The sequence below is a fragment of the Sceloporus occidentalis genome, unplaced genomic scaffold (assembly GCF_023333645.1).
Source record: "Sceloporus occidentalis isolate IW3139 unplaced genomic scaffold, rSceOcc1.0.p SCAF_9, whole genome shotgun sequence".
Lineage (NCBI taxonomy): Eukaryota > Metazoa > Chordata > Lepidosauria > Squamata > Phrynosomatidae > Sceloporus > Sceloporus occidentalis.
The window spans coordinates 21,729,128-21,742,702 of NW_028316989.1; the positions used below are offsets into that span (position 1 = coordinate 21,729,128).

Below are 13,575 nucleotides of genomic sequence, written 5' to 3' on the forward strand. Positions count from 1 at the left end.
AAAAGCTATATGAGAAGAAGACTGTTATTTCAGATTATATACAATATCAGATCAGTACAATTCCTAGTATTGGTTTCCTTCTCTCAGATATTTTTTGTGGGAATGAGTGTGTTATGTCTTCTTGACACTATGGAGAATGAATGGGGGCAAAACAGTTTTCTCTGTTTCACCGATGATGATGGTCTCCACTGTTTTCAGTGGAGAGTTTTTAGTCTGCTCACTGTGAAACCAGGGGTTCCTTATGATTCAGTGTTATTTAAAGTTCAGGACTTTGTAGCTCCATTTGTAATAATCATAATCATAATAAATTTGATTTAAAAAATTAATCTGAATAGTGTGAAATTTTAATATACTGTACCAAATGTGATAATTGTATGCCACACCGTAACAGTACTGCTTTTTAAAGAAGCCAGTGCAGAAGATACAATGTGCGCACTGAGTCCTCATATCAGGCCTTAAATAGAATATGCCACAGTAATGTCACTTCAGGGTTATGTATGGGTTAGAGGGAAACCGTAAGGTTCAGTTTAAATCTAACCTTTTTCATGATCTTTTCTTTTGCAGTCTCCATCTGCTGGGACAGTTGTGTTGGTGAACTGAACCACTGTGAAACCACTGGAATGCAGAATTAGGCCAGTTCAAAAAAACAGAGCTGTGACAAAGTTCAGCGTGAAAATTGTTAGTTGCACCCAAACCCAATCCTAGTAATTAGCCCATGTATTCCTCTCGATAAACCGGAGCTACAGACATTAATATCTAGCTAGTGTATTTCCAGGGATGGAAGGTTAATAGGACAGTAGCTATTTGACTTGTCCTCTAGAGTTAATTAACTCTAAAACTGTCATGGGAAGTTTGAGATAGAGAGCTGAATTGAAAGGTTCCCTGTATTTACAAACACCCCCTTATTCTAGTCTTTATGTTTGATGCCAACTCTTGCTTCACATATGAAGGGTATAATTAAAATGAAAGCATAGGCTGAAAAGAGATCCTTTCAAATTATAATAAACTGTGAGTGGCTAAGGTGCAAGAATAATGTGCTGCACAAGTGGCACAAAAGTGGAAGGAAGCAGCATATGCGACTCTCAGATCAGGATTAATTGTCCCACAGGAGAGATAAAATTAGAGAACTATGAACAGTGACTTAGGGAGCTGGGGATGTTTAGCCTGGAGAAGAGATGGTTAAGAGGTGATATGATAGCCCTGTTTAAATATTTGACGGGGTGTCATATTGAGGATGGAGCAAGCTGGTGGTTAAATGCCTGTACTGCAGCCACTCACTCAAAAACCATAAGGCTGTGAGTTCAATACCAGCGAAAAGGCTCAAGCTTGACTCAGGCTTGCATCCTTCCTAGGTTGCTAAAATGAGTACCCAGCTTGTTGGGGGCAATTAGCTTACAGTTGCAAACCGCTTAGATGCTGCTAGTTCAGAATGAAGTGGGATATAAATAAAGCTATTTGTTTGTTTGATTGATTCTATGATTCAGATCTAGAGATTTCAGGACAAAAACCTGAGACCTAGGGATAAATCCTTGTAATGTCACAGGATGCCCATCCTGATGATGCTACAAGAGTAATATTAGAAGCAGCAGCCATTTCTGCTACCACCAAGCATGATAAATTAAGCACAAATTAAGCACCATGTATGCCATTAAACAAATAAAAAACAACAGACTTTATTAATAAATAAATAATAAAATAATAAACTTTATTCGTATACCCTGCCTTTCTGCTGCATCAATCAAGGCGGTTTATATGACTAAAATGAATGAGGAAGATTTTCTTGTGCCCAGAGATCTGTTCCAACCCTGCTATCAGCATTCAGCTAACTCCCCCATGCTTTCCCTCTGTGTCCCCCACTCTCTTCTCCCCCCCCCCCCACACACACTTTATCCCTCTGTTGTACACACTCCCTTATCTGGAATGGATTGGAAGGGCTGATACTTCTTTCTTTCTTTTATACCTTTAGGACGAATAGTTGAGAGCACTGATCATGTTAAGTTCTGTAAGTCTGCAGAAAAGAAGATAGGGAAGCAGATGATAACCAACTTTGAAAGGCTGTCATATCAAAGATGGAGCAAGCTTGTTTTCTTCTGCTCCAGAGGACAGAATCCAACCCAGTGGATTCAAAGGATAAGAAAGGGGATGGTGGCTAATTATTGGGAAGAACCTTCTGACAGTAAGAGCTGTCACCCTCTTTCCTCTTGAGGAAAAACCCTAGCACCCCCCAACAGCCAGCCACATCTACTTCACAGATGCCCTGTTCACCACTGCCTCCTCTTCCTCAGAGTCTTATGTGTGAAAAACAACAGCAGCAGTGACTCAGGCCTGTTCCTCCCTCTCACCTGCACCGGCTTTACAGTAAAAGGAAGGCCAGCTGCTCAGTTGCTGTTCCCAGAGTGACCAGGTGGAAAGGTAGCAGCACCCAAGCAGCCAGTCTAGCAGTGATCAGGTAGCCAGTCACCTTGGGAGCAGCACCTGAGCACCTGGCTGAGCAATTATCTCTCACCTGGATGATCCATGTGGGATTCTTAGAGTTAGAGAATGTAATATTTCCAACCTTTGTCTGAGGACATTATTGCACCCAGGAATCCCAGTGGGAGATACGCGGGATCTAATACATGAAAATGGATGTTATTGCATTTACCCATGTCCAGGCTGTAAGCAGCCCATAACCACTTGGGAAGCCCATCTGCAACTTGGACGTCTTCCGAGTGCCTATAGCCCAGACATGGGTAAATGCAATAACATCCCTTTTTGTCTTTTAGACCCCGTGTCTCTCCCGCTGGGTGCAATAATCTCCTGATATACCCAATATGGTCAAATCAAGCATGGGGCCATGAATGTCAAACCATCATCATCAGCAACCATAAAATAAATACAAAACTAGGCCACATGAACCTCAAATTAATCTCTGGACTTCCCTCAACCATATATTACTAGAGCACAAAATACAGTAATCCATGGTGCCTCCTTGCCAAAAAAATCCAAAGAACATAAAAATTAATCTGGAAATGTAGGGGTACACCTCAAAACAATGCGTGTGATTCCCCAAAAGTCATGCACACACTGTCTTCAATGAGCTGCTTCATTTGGGCATAAGACACTATTAAGTATGAGTTCCTGTACCTTGAGTTCCCATGCCTTGGATCAAACATTGATCAAAATGGAGACCACAGCCAATGGGAAGAGCAGCCATGAAAGAGCTAGAAAAGTTCCTAAAGAATAAAGATATACAACTGAGCAATAAAGTTAGAATCGTCCAAACCATTGTATTCACCATCATCATCATGCAAGAGCTGGACAGTGAAGAAAGCAGATATGAAGAAAATCAGTTCATTTGAGATGTCTTGCTGGAAAAGACTGCTCAGGATATCATAGACAGCCAAAAACAAACAAACAAATATGTTCTTGAACAAATCAAGCCTGAAATCTCCCTAGAAGCCAAAATGGTCAAACTGAGGCTGCTGTACTCTGGCCACATCATGAGAAGGCATGACTCATTAGAAAAGATAATAATATTAGGAAAGGTAGAAAGCAGTAGAAAGAGAGGAAAATCACAAGCTAGATGTATAGACTCAATGAGATCACAGGTATGAATTTACAGAACCTGAGCAGAGCAATGGAGGACATGGTGGCCTGGAGATGTCTCAGCCACAAGGTCACTATGAGTTGGGATCGACTCAAGGACCCCACCAGCAACAAAAAGGATAAATCAGTATTTACAAATCAATAAAGAGCTGTGGATATGCAGTCCAAGCTAAGTGTTCACTCTTCTCAAATCTTACACCCATCACTTCTAGGACAATGTATTTCATGAAAAGCCATAGTGTTTCTTCTGATCCAGTGCCTTCTTTGAGGACCAGATGCTATCAGAGTAGAGCCAGCTACTGTACAAATGGTATCCAGTGTATGTAGAAAGGAACCTGGAACTGGAACTATACGCAGGCATGCCTATGGGGCTAAACAAACTGCCCATTTAGAGCGGCCTGCTGCCACCCCTTTCAGTGCCGGATAAAAGCCACAACAAATACATGCCGCAACCCCAATCTGGCATTTCTGTGATGGAAAAAGGAGCTGCAAAAAGTGGCTCTTTTTTGTGCTGAAGAAAGGGAGCCTTTGTCACCACAGTGGCACCTCCTAGCCCTCCTTTTGGCACTGCGACATCTGGACGCAGTGTCAAAGGAACGCCATGATGCTGTCTGCCCTGTGGCCAGGCACATGGCGTGACAGCGGCATCAGGGCAACATCAGGGTGTGTGTCGTTTGGATGGCACACACCCCACTCTGCCCTGAGGCTGGCGTATAATGTCGGTCTGTACAGCCTCATAGTTAATAAAGCCCTCGACAGTGAAGCTCCTTTTTGCAAAGTGTTTTTACAGCCATCCAACTCCCCTTTTCATCCTCTATCCATTTTCTATCCAGCTGGACATTTTTAGCAGCATTGGCATTGGGAATGTGCTGAAGGATAGTTGGAGAAACACAGATTTTAAGTGTTGGGTTGCAGTAGCATGTCTGCCATAAATAATGACTATTGCTTCATCTTGGAAAGAACAACATCCAGCTCTAGCTAATCCTGTTGTAGCTGTGTATACCTGCCTGTGACAAGCAAGAGGAACAGCATCCTCCTCCAGAATCCTTTGCCAAACATGCTTGAATGACAAAACAGAGAGAAAAGTGAAGCTCAGATTAAGCCTGACTTACCAACAACCCCCAAGAGTTTTAACAAAAAAGCAAAACAAACAACAACAACAAACAAATAAGCAAACAAAAAGGATAGATCTATATGTTTGGCCACCAAAATGGAACTCTTATAAAGGAGGAGCTGCTGAAAGTCATCTTGAGATATATTTTGGAAGAAGCCCTTAAGTGATCCCTAGAAAGTTCACAATTGTGGGTTACAGACCTCTGAAAAGCGGCGCTCTGCCGCCGCCACCGGTTGCTGCATCTGGGAACCGCAGCAGCCAAACTGTGCGGTTCCCGGATGCAGCAAAGAAGAAGCGCCAAAATGGCGCTTCTTCTTGCACCCTGGATGGGACGCCGTGAGGCGCTACTCGCGCACTTGCAGCGTCACATCCAGGGTACAACGTACGGACACTATGCGTCCGATACGTCAAAATGGCGGCGTCCGTGTGTATAGGGCGCCGCCATTATTACGCTCCCGTCACGTGCTAGGGTTCAGGCCGGTATGGACACTAGGTCCTCAGCCAACCCCTAGCACGTGATGGGGGCGCCGCAAAGGCCCGTTTGTAACGGGCCAATGTTTTCTTTTATTTATGCAAAGCTGACCTGGTTGTTTTATTTCACATGGGCATATTGTTAATTTTGATTTTCTTTTCTTTTTCTTTTCTTATTCGCTGAAACAGGATGAGCTGCTCTTCTTTTTGTGTTGTAGTAGCCAGTCTCTATTCTTGCCATGTTAGTTTTGCCTTTGGTACTAATTCTTTTTTCTGTTAAAGAAGTAATGCTCAGGAATACATCTACTTTGTTAGCTGCAGTATATCTGTACCTCCTAATAAATGTTAGCTCCATGTGCTGTCAACCCCAGGGGTCTGCGAGACTCCACAGTGTTGCATCCTCTGCAGGTCTTCTTATAGAGATTTATACATAAATATGGAGGCTCTGAACCAGCAGTGCCCAATATATGCAGAAACAGATAAGGAACCAGGGATGTGCATCCCACAATAAGTAGCATGATATCCCAACTCACACACCCAAATCTCCAAGGGAATGTCCTCAAAGAATGGTACATGCTGTCATTTAGTCCAGTTCTTCACTTGGTCTTAGGACACTGTCAAGAGAGGAGACTCATCCCCACTGGCTTGTTTTTACTGTGACCTTATTTTTGCCTGGGAAGGCCAAAAGAAAGAAGGAAAAAGAAGATGACATCTGCTTGGGAGGATGCACGGAATGTATTTCTAGAAGTGACACGAAACATATTTTCCAGAAACTACAGCACATATATATCTCTGGCAACACCGTGGTGCTCCTTTAAAGGTCTCTGGAAATGTTGTATGATAAAGCAATGGATTTTACGAAGTCACAGCAAAAAACAGTATCTGTTTCCCAGAAGGTTACATTTCCTAGAGAATATTCCCCTGACTCAGACACCTCTCAAAGAGCACATAATGCATACAGTCAACCAGAATGGGAAGACATGTCAATAGATCCCAAATTCCCAACTCCCAGTCTAGAGTCAGGAGAAGAAACAAAAAACATGAAACTCAGTAGCAACTATGCTGAGCAACCATTGGCCAAACTCAAAAGAAGAAGAAAGGCCACAAATGAATGTACTGCTAGGATATATGATTTTGGTCCAGGCTATCAAGGGCCAAAACGTTCTTCCAGGAAGAAAAAAATATCTGTTTTTCCTTATGAAAAGAGAACATCAGAAGGCTTTTACCAAACTTGGCTTTGAGCAAATGGACTCAAAGGTGATTCAAGGAAGATACCAGGATATCCCTTTTCTTGATCGACTCTGTATATGTGGGGCACCTAAAGTTGAAGATCTTACACATTACCTGCTGCATTGTCAATTATATAACAGTATTAGAGAGCAAGATCTAGCTCCCATCCTCAGAAATTTGAGGGAAAGGGATGCTGAAAGCAAGCTGGTTCTGCTATTGCGAGGAGTTGAGCCTTTTATTACTCTTAGGCTTGCCTTGTTCACAGTGAAAGCTGCTATTCTACAAAAGCGAGAAGAAGAAAAGGACCCCAGATAGATTATTGTGCAAATTACAAGAACAGTATAATCAGAGCCATATATTTTAAATTTTATAGAGATTTCTTTTTATATAAGTTTTAACTATGTATGCCCCCCCTTTTATCTTGTATTCTTTGAAATGGTCTGGAGACTTACTCAATAAAGATGGATGTATGTGTGCTTACCTGGATTCTGCCATCATCAAGAGACATCTTAGTTGCTGTACTGACTCTCTCAAAGGCATATTTCATGGGAAAACAATACAGGGCCTTGTTGGTAGCTGCTCCCAGGCTGCGAAATTCCCTTTCTAGGGATGACAACCTGTCCTCCTTCCTGTTTGTTTGGTTTTTTTAACAATAGGGAAAGACCTTTTTTTACTATTGAGGTGGGTTTTTGGCAATTGATTAGCTGCTAAAAAAGGATAATCAATGAGATCATAAACTGCTTTGAAAATTCAGTCTTTTAAAGCAATGGTATATTTCAGTCTGTTTTAACATTGCCATTTTTCTAGTGCATCTGAATGTATTTTTAATCTTGTTGGGAGTTGCCTTGAGTCCCAGTTGTGACAGAAAGGCAAATAAAGGCAGAGGCGAAGAATTGCAAATAAATGAATAAATGAAGGAGCAACTGCAAAGGGATCAGTTCTGGGAATAATTTAACTTTTAATAATAGTTGTGGATTTAATATTTGCTAAGGTGAAGAAAATATGGCATTGCATAGTCCACAAATGGAGAAAGCATCCAGATTGCTTGATGAACACATAGTCCATAAAAGAGATAGATGGCTATGATCATGTTCATGTCCCATAAATCAAGAAGTGTTCAGGTTTATATGGCTGCTATTGATATTCTGTGTTTATGAGGTCAGTGATGTAAAGTGTTTCCTTTTTCAGAGAAAGTATCTCACATTTCTTAAAGGAATTCAGGAGTGAACCCCATGCACATATATTTATTTTTAAAAGATGCTTTATTTTTAAATTGACTATGAAGAGAAACTTAGCCTTCTGCCTTGTTCATTGGCAGGGTCTTGGAAAAAGAGAGCATCACAAGTAGTCTTTGTAAAGAAGATCCACAGCAGTTTGCCCTTAAATGACCAATGAGTTCCAATCATATTAAAGTCAAGTTGTCCCCAGCGGGACAGCAAAAGCTTTGGGTGAGGATAATTCAAACTCCCCTGGCTTCCAGTTTGAAGAATACAGTGCTGTCAGTGAACAAGTAGCTACCGCAATGGCTAAAAGTTAAAAACCGAGGGCCTTTCACATCATTCAGACAAAGCACAATGATTCCGTTTTAGCTGTCATGGCGAATTCCCATGCAGTGCTGGAGTTTGTATTTTGGTGAGGCACAGGAATGCTATGGCCCAGAGGTCTAAATGCTTCTCCCTAAACTTCAGATCCCATAATCTATACCCTATTGTTATCGTTGCATGCCTTCAGGTTGTTGGCAACTTATGGCATTTTCTTGACAAGATTTCTTCAGAGCAAGTTTGCCTTTCTCTGAGGCTGAGAGAGTGTGACTTGCCCAAGTTCACTCAGTGGGATTCAAACCCTGTTCTCCAGAGACCAATGCTCCTAGTCCAATGCTCAAATCACTACATCATGCTGGCTCTCTTCATTCTATGCCCTATAGGTTTGTTAAGTGATCCCTCTAAAATCCTTTTGGACATTAATGAGACTTAATTCTTCAATAAGTCAGTTTTCTTTTCCAAATTTAAATCAATTTAAATCAAACTGCAGACATGTTACTTCTTTGGGACTGGAAGCAAACCTTAATCAAAGCAACAACAGCAGAGGAATTACAATGGACATTATCTATGCACTTGACTTTATATTTACCTTTAAAATAATACATTGTCCTTTCTTTATATTTGAAAATTACGCATGCACACATACACATATTCATTTATATTGGTAGGTACACTTCACTGCCTATGTAAAGCAGCAAATAACACTCATCCTCTCTTACATCCAGGTTAATCCCACAATTTCCCTTTCTCTGGTAGTAAAAATACAACCACAATAAATTACATAACTTTAAAACATGACACCGGAAATGGGGGGGGGGGGGATATAACACTTTGCTAATTTCATTGCTGTATGTGAGGGCTAAATAAATGAATAAATAAAAATTAACATCTCTGGTAAGCAAATTTGTGCATTTTAAACCATTTGTTTTACAATTCTGGAATCTCTCTGAATCTCTTTTGCAAAAGTTGCCCATGGGACTTTTTGTTGAAAAATACTGGGCTCCTCAGAAAATACATTTTTGCCCACAAAAGATTTATTTTGGGGGAAAAGTTACTGTTTTGTCATTTTAAAAACTAACAAGACCTTTTAAAAATGTAGTGGCCTTTTTCTTTCATGCTCCGAGGCAGAAACAAAGCAAAAATCTCATGGCATTCAATTATTTTTGAAATAGGATGGAGTTGCGACTCTGCTTCTTTGGAGGAGACTAATTTGTTACACCAAAGGCACCGAGTTCTTGTTGAGAAGGAAAAAGTTTGCAAATATTATTTAATCTCAACCCCAACAACAACTCGTTGTTGTTGCCATCATCATCATCATCATCATCATCATCTGTGCTTCTCCTTTCCTCCAGAATTGGGATGCAGAATAACTTCCAAATGAGAATACAGTCAAAACATACAAAAGATCAATATCAAAATGGAATTAAATGGTCGACAACAATCCATTTAAAACATAAATTAAAAATCAAAGAATCATAGAGTTGGAAGAGACAAAAGGGCCATCCAGTCCAACCCCATTCTGCCATGCAGGAACTCTCAGTCAAAGGATCCCTGGCAGATGGCCATCCAGTCTCTGTTTAAAGACCTCCAAGGAAGGAGACTCCATCATCCTCCATTGAGGGAGCGTGTTCCTCGGTCGAACAGCCCTTGCTGTCAGGGAGTTCCTCCAAAAGTTGAGGCGGAATCTCTTTTCCTGGAGCTTGCATCAATTGTTCCTGGTCCTAGTCTCTGGAGCAGCAGAAAACAAGCTTGCTCCCTCCTCAATATGACATCCCTTCAAATATTTAAACAAGGCTATCATATCACCTCTTAACCTTCTCTTCTCCAGGCTAAACATCCCCAGCTCCCTCAGTCATTCCTCACAGGGCTTTATGGTTTCTAGACCCTTCACCATTTGAGTCTCCCTCCTTTGGACATGCTCCAGTTTCTCAATGTCTTTTTCAAATTGTGGGGCCCAGAACTGAACACAATATTCCAGGTGGGGCCTGACCAAAGCAGAATACAGTGGCACTATTACTTTCCTTGATCTAGATACTATACTTCTGTTGATGCAGCCTAAAATCACTTTGGCCTTTTTAGCTGCCGCATCACACTGTTGACTCATGTTCAACTTGTGGTCTGTTTGGACTCCTAGATCACTTTCGCATTTAGTCTCATTCAGCCAGGTGTCCCCCATCTAGTTTCAGAAATCAGTAAATTTACAAAAATTTCAGCAGCCTCTTAAGAGGCTTTTATTTAAAAACATTCAGCCTGTCAGGATAAAACAGTTTTTGGCTGCTGACTGCAAGACTGCAAGGAGGGAACTATTCTAGCCTCTCAAGGAAGGAAGTTCCAGATCCTAGGGGCAAGCACCAGGAAGGCTCTGTCTCATGTCCCCACCAACCATTCATATCAAGGTGGTGGGACTGATAGAAGTGCTACCGATGATGATTTCAGGGCCTAGAAAACTCCTGCATGGAGATACAGCATGCTAAACTATCAGATACCCTGGACCTAAGCTATCTAAGGGTGTTTTCACACACTACACAATTATAGCGCTGTGATTCATCCTGGGATATGTTGTTTGTTATTGTCATTTTGTGTCTTTAAGTCGTTTCTGGCTTATGGCACCTATCATGGGAGTTTCTTGGCAAGTTCCTTCGGAGGGGATTTGCCATTGCTACCCTCTGAGACTGAGAGAGTGTGACTTGCAAAGGTCACTCAGAGAGTTTCTGTGGTCAAGTGGGGATTCAAACCTTGTTCTCCAGAGTCCTAGACCAATACTGAAATCACTAGACCACTCTAGTTCTCTTTTGCAGTTTAGGGAGAAGTATTTCAAATTCTCAGCCAGAGAGCTCTAATGCCTCACCAAACTGCAAAGCCCAGGATTCCATAGGACTCAGTCAGGGCAGTTAAAATGGAATCATAGTGCTCTAACTGTGTAGTGTGGAAGGGCCCTAAATGTTTCAGACAACGCCTCTCTATGCTTAGTGATAAGACCAGCCCTGCATCTAAACACTTACAACTGTGTTTGCATATTAAAGCACATGTCATTTTAGGAAAGAGAATGGGACCTTGTTCACTGATAGCCCCCTGGAAGACTGAGAACCCAAAGAAGCTGCATCAGTTCAGACTCCTTCCTACTGTCAATGTTTTCCTTCCAGCACATAGAAAAAGCCAGAAAGTATGTTTGCACTCATACACACCCCCATGTGCTTGGATGTCCAAGTGGGTCTAAAGTCTTATCTAGATCAGTAGAAGAACAATAATAATTTGCATATCTCCAACACTGATATAAATCACGATCATTATTGCCATGTCAATAGCACTTATATTTAACACGCACTATTTTTTTTAAAAAAAAATCTTTAAAATTCTTAATTTTAAAAAGATATTTAAAAAAACACCTAGTAGCAAGAATGTATTAGCAGTTCACAGAAGAACATGATCCCCGCCCTACACAAAAGCAATCTTTACGCCAAGATGTTTATAATACTATATGTGATAAAAGGAGATCTGGCTTGTTGCTGGCCATGCGTAAAAGGGCAGGGGTCTGGCTCTCAGAGCAAAAAGACAATTGCTAAAATCTCTGACTTGTGGTTTTGCCTCCTCTCAACCTGATGCCTCTATATCTGGAAGAGGTGTGTCAAGAGGAAAGACTAGGAGGAAGGAGTGACGGGGTGCAGAGATGGTTCAGTTCCTATTTTCTCTCTAAAAATCAGACCCACTCCTGTTTCATCTATGATTAGAGAAGTCTCCCTATAAATCCTACAAATCAGATAGCTAGGTCTGGACCAGGGCAGATGAAAGAACAGAGGAGGAAGGAAAGAATCCACAATAACATGGAATACATGCAAGCAAATATACAGAAATACACTCAGGCTTCCTTTCAGCAGAAAGTCAAAACTGCAAGGCTAAATTATTTCATGGAAGAAGGGAAGTTGTGGGTGTTTGTGGGGAGGGGGAATGGATAAATTCCCTCCTACAACACCCTTGTGGTGCAAACAACAACTGTTTTGGGAGGACAGTCACAGACCATATTTTGGGTCCATAAATGAAAGAGAAATTGGATCTAGATATTTAAGATTTGAATGTTGCAATCTGATGAGATTACAATGGTTGGTCTTGCTTCTGGCTCCCATCTCACCTTACAGTTGAAAAGGACATTCACATCACACACACAAACATACATACTTGTAATCACACAGTTTTTCTTTTTAAGTGTCACTTTTATTTTCTAATCCCTGGGATCATCCAGACTGTTGAAAAGACCTACTGTCTGCTTCCAAATGGTCATTTCAGCTGCTCAGGAACATAAGAAGATCCCCAGGTGTATCACCCCAAACACTCACTGTAGTATAAGATTTTGATAGACAGAATACAACCATAGCTTTCCAAAAACCCAGAGGCACGGCATAGAAGGTATATCTCCTCCCAGTTACATAGCACCAGTATCTGGCATTTGGAGGTATAGTGCCTTCATTGATGGAGGTTCAAATATACGGTTTTATCTAATCCGTATGAATGACTGTCACATTGTACTGTCATGAATCTCTGCCAGGGCTATCAGGACAGGACTTCAGAACAGAGGTCCAGGGTGGCATGAGAGAGAGAGAGAGAGCACAGCCGTATCAAGGCTGGTTTACTACATTTTGAAGTGACACAGATTGCCATCTACAGGATTAGAGTAAGGTGAATGATCATGGAATAATACATCCAGAGTATCTCCAATTATACCAGTGAGCTCTGCATATTACAGCCTGCCATTTAAAAAGATAAGCTAAAACTTTCTTTGCATTTCTAATTAAATTGTGAATTCATTGCAGACCCATATTTCAATTCTGGATGCTCCAGAGCTAATTCTAACATGGGGTAACTTTGCATACTTTTCTGATCTTTGGGCCTTGCTAGATTTAAGAACAGAGCACAGCTTACATTGGAAGAAGCTAGCAGGGAGATGAAGGGGGTAAGAGGGTAATGATTCTTCCCTCCTTGGCTGATCTTATCGTTTCTTGCTTTCTCCAGGATTCCTTCACCAAAGGAGCAGAGAAATAAATGAAGAAATAAACACTCCAGAGGAGGTGCCTTACCTGGAATTGGGAATTCCATCATAAGACATGCTGGAGGGCTGCTGGCGGTGACCCCAAAGGTGGGCTGAAGGCAAAAGAGATGCTCTCGGATTGTCCAGTCCATGCCATCAACCTCTCCAGAGATTTTCTGCAGCAAGACTCCTCTGGCTGGCCCTTTTGCCTTGTGCCTGCTACAACAAAAGAGGCAGGGAGCACCATTGCTCACGCCCCCCTGTTCTTAGCCACCCCTGCTCTTCCAGAGAGCTCTGTCAAACCTCATCTCTAAACCTCCCTGTCATGTTTGCCTGTTAAATTTCCCTCTCCATGCCTCCTGCTGCTGCTGCTCTCTCTTCCCCCTTTCTCTCTGAGTGTATAGTACAAATGAATTCTCTGTGTAATATAGCTATTTAAAAGGCTGGAGGGGAGGGGAAGGGAGGGGAGGTTGATGGGTCCATGTGATCAGAGCATCATCTGTTCTGAATGAACATGAAGGCAAGGGAAGGGAAGGGAAAGAAAAGGTGGAAGTGGAGCTAGAGGGGGGAGACTAGAGAAAGAAGGGGTTTGGATGCTTTGCATTAGAGGC

General features: G+C 41.7%; 1 protein-coding gene across 1 annotated transcript in view; it reads right to left on the minus strand.

Moving 5' to 3' along the window:
- KCNJ5 (potassium inwardly rectifying channel subfamily J member 5) overlaps window positions 1–13,360 on the minus strand; it is a 63,365-nt gene extending 50,005 nt beyond the window's left edge. The window contains exon 1 of the mRNA XM_089537650.1: window positions 13,014–13,360. The gene's annotated coding sequence lies outside the window, so the exon portion shown is untranslated. The remainder of the gene's footprint in view (window positions 1–13,013) is intronic.
- Between the last annotated feature and the right edge of the window lie 215 nt (window positions 13,361–13,575).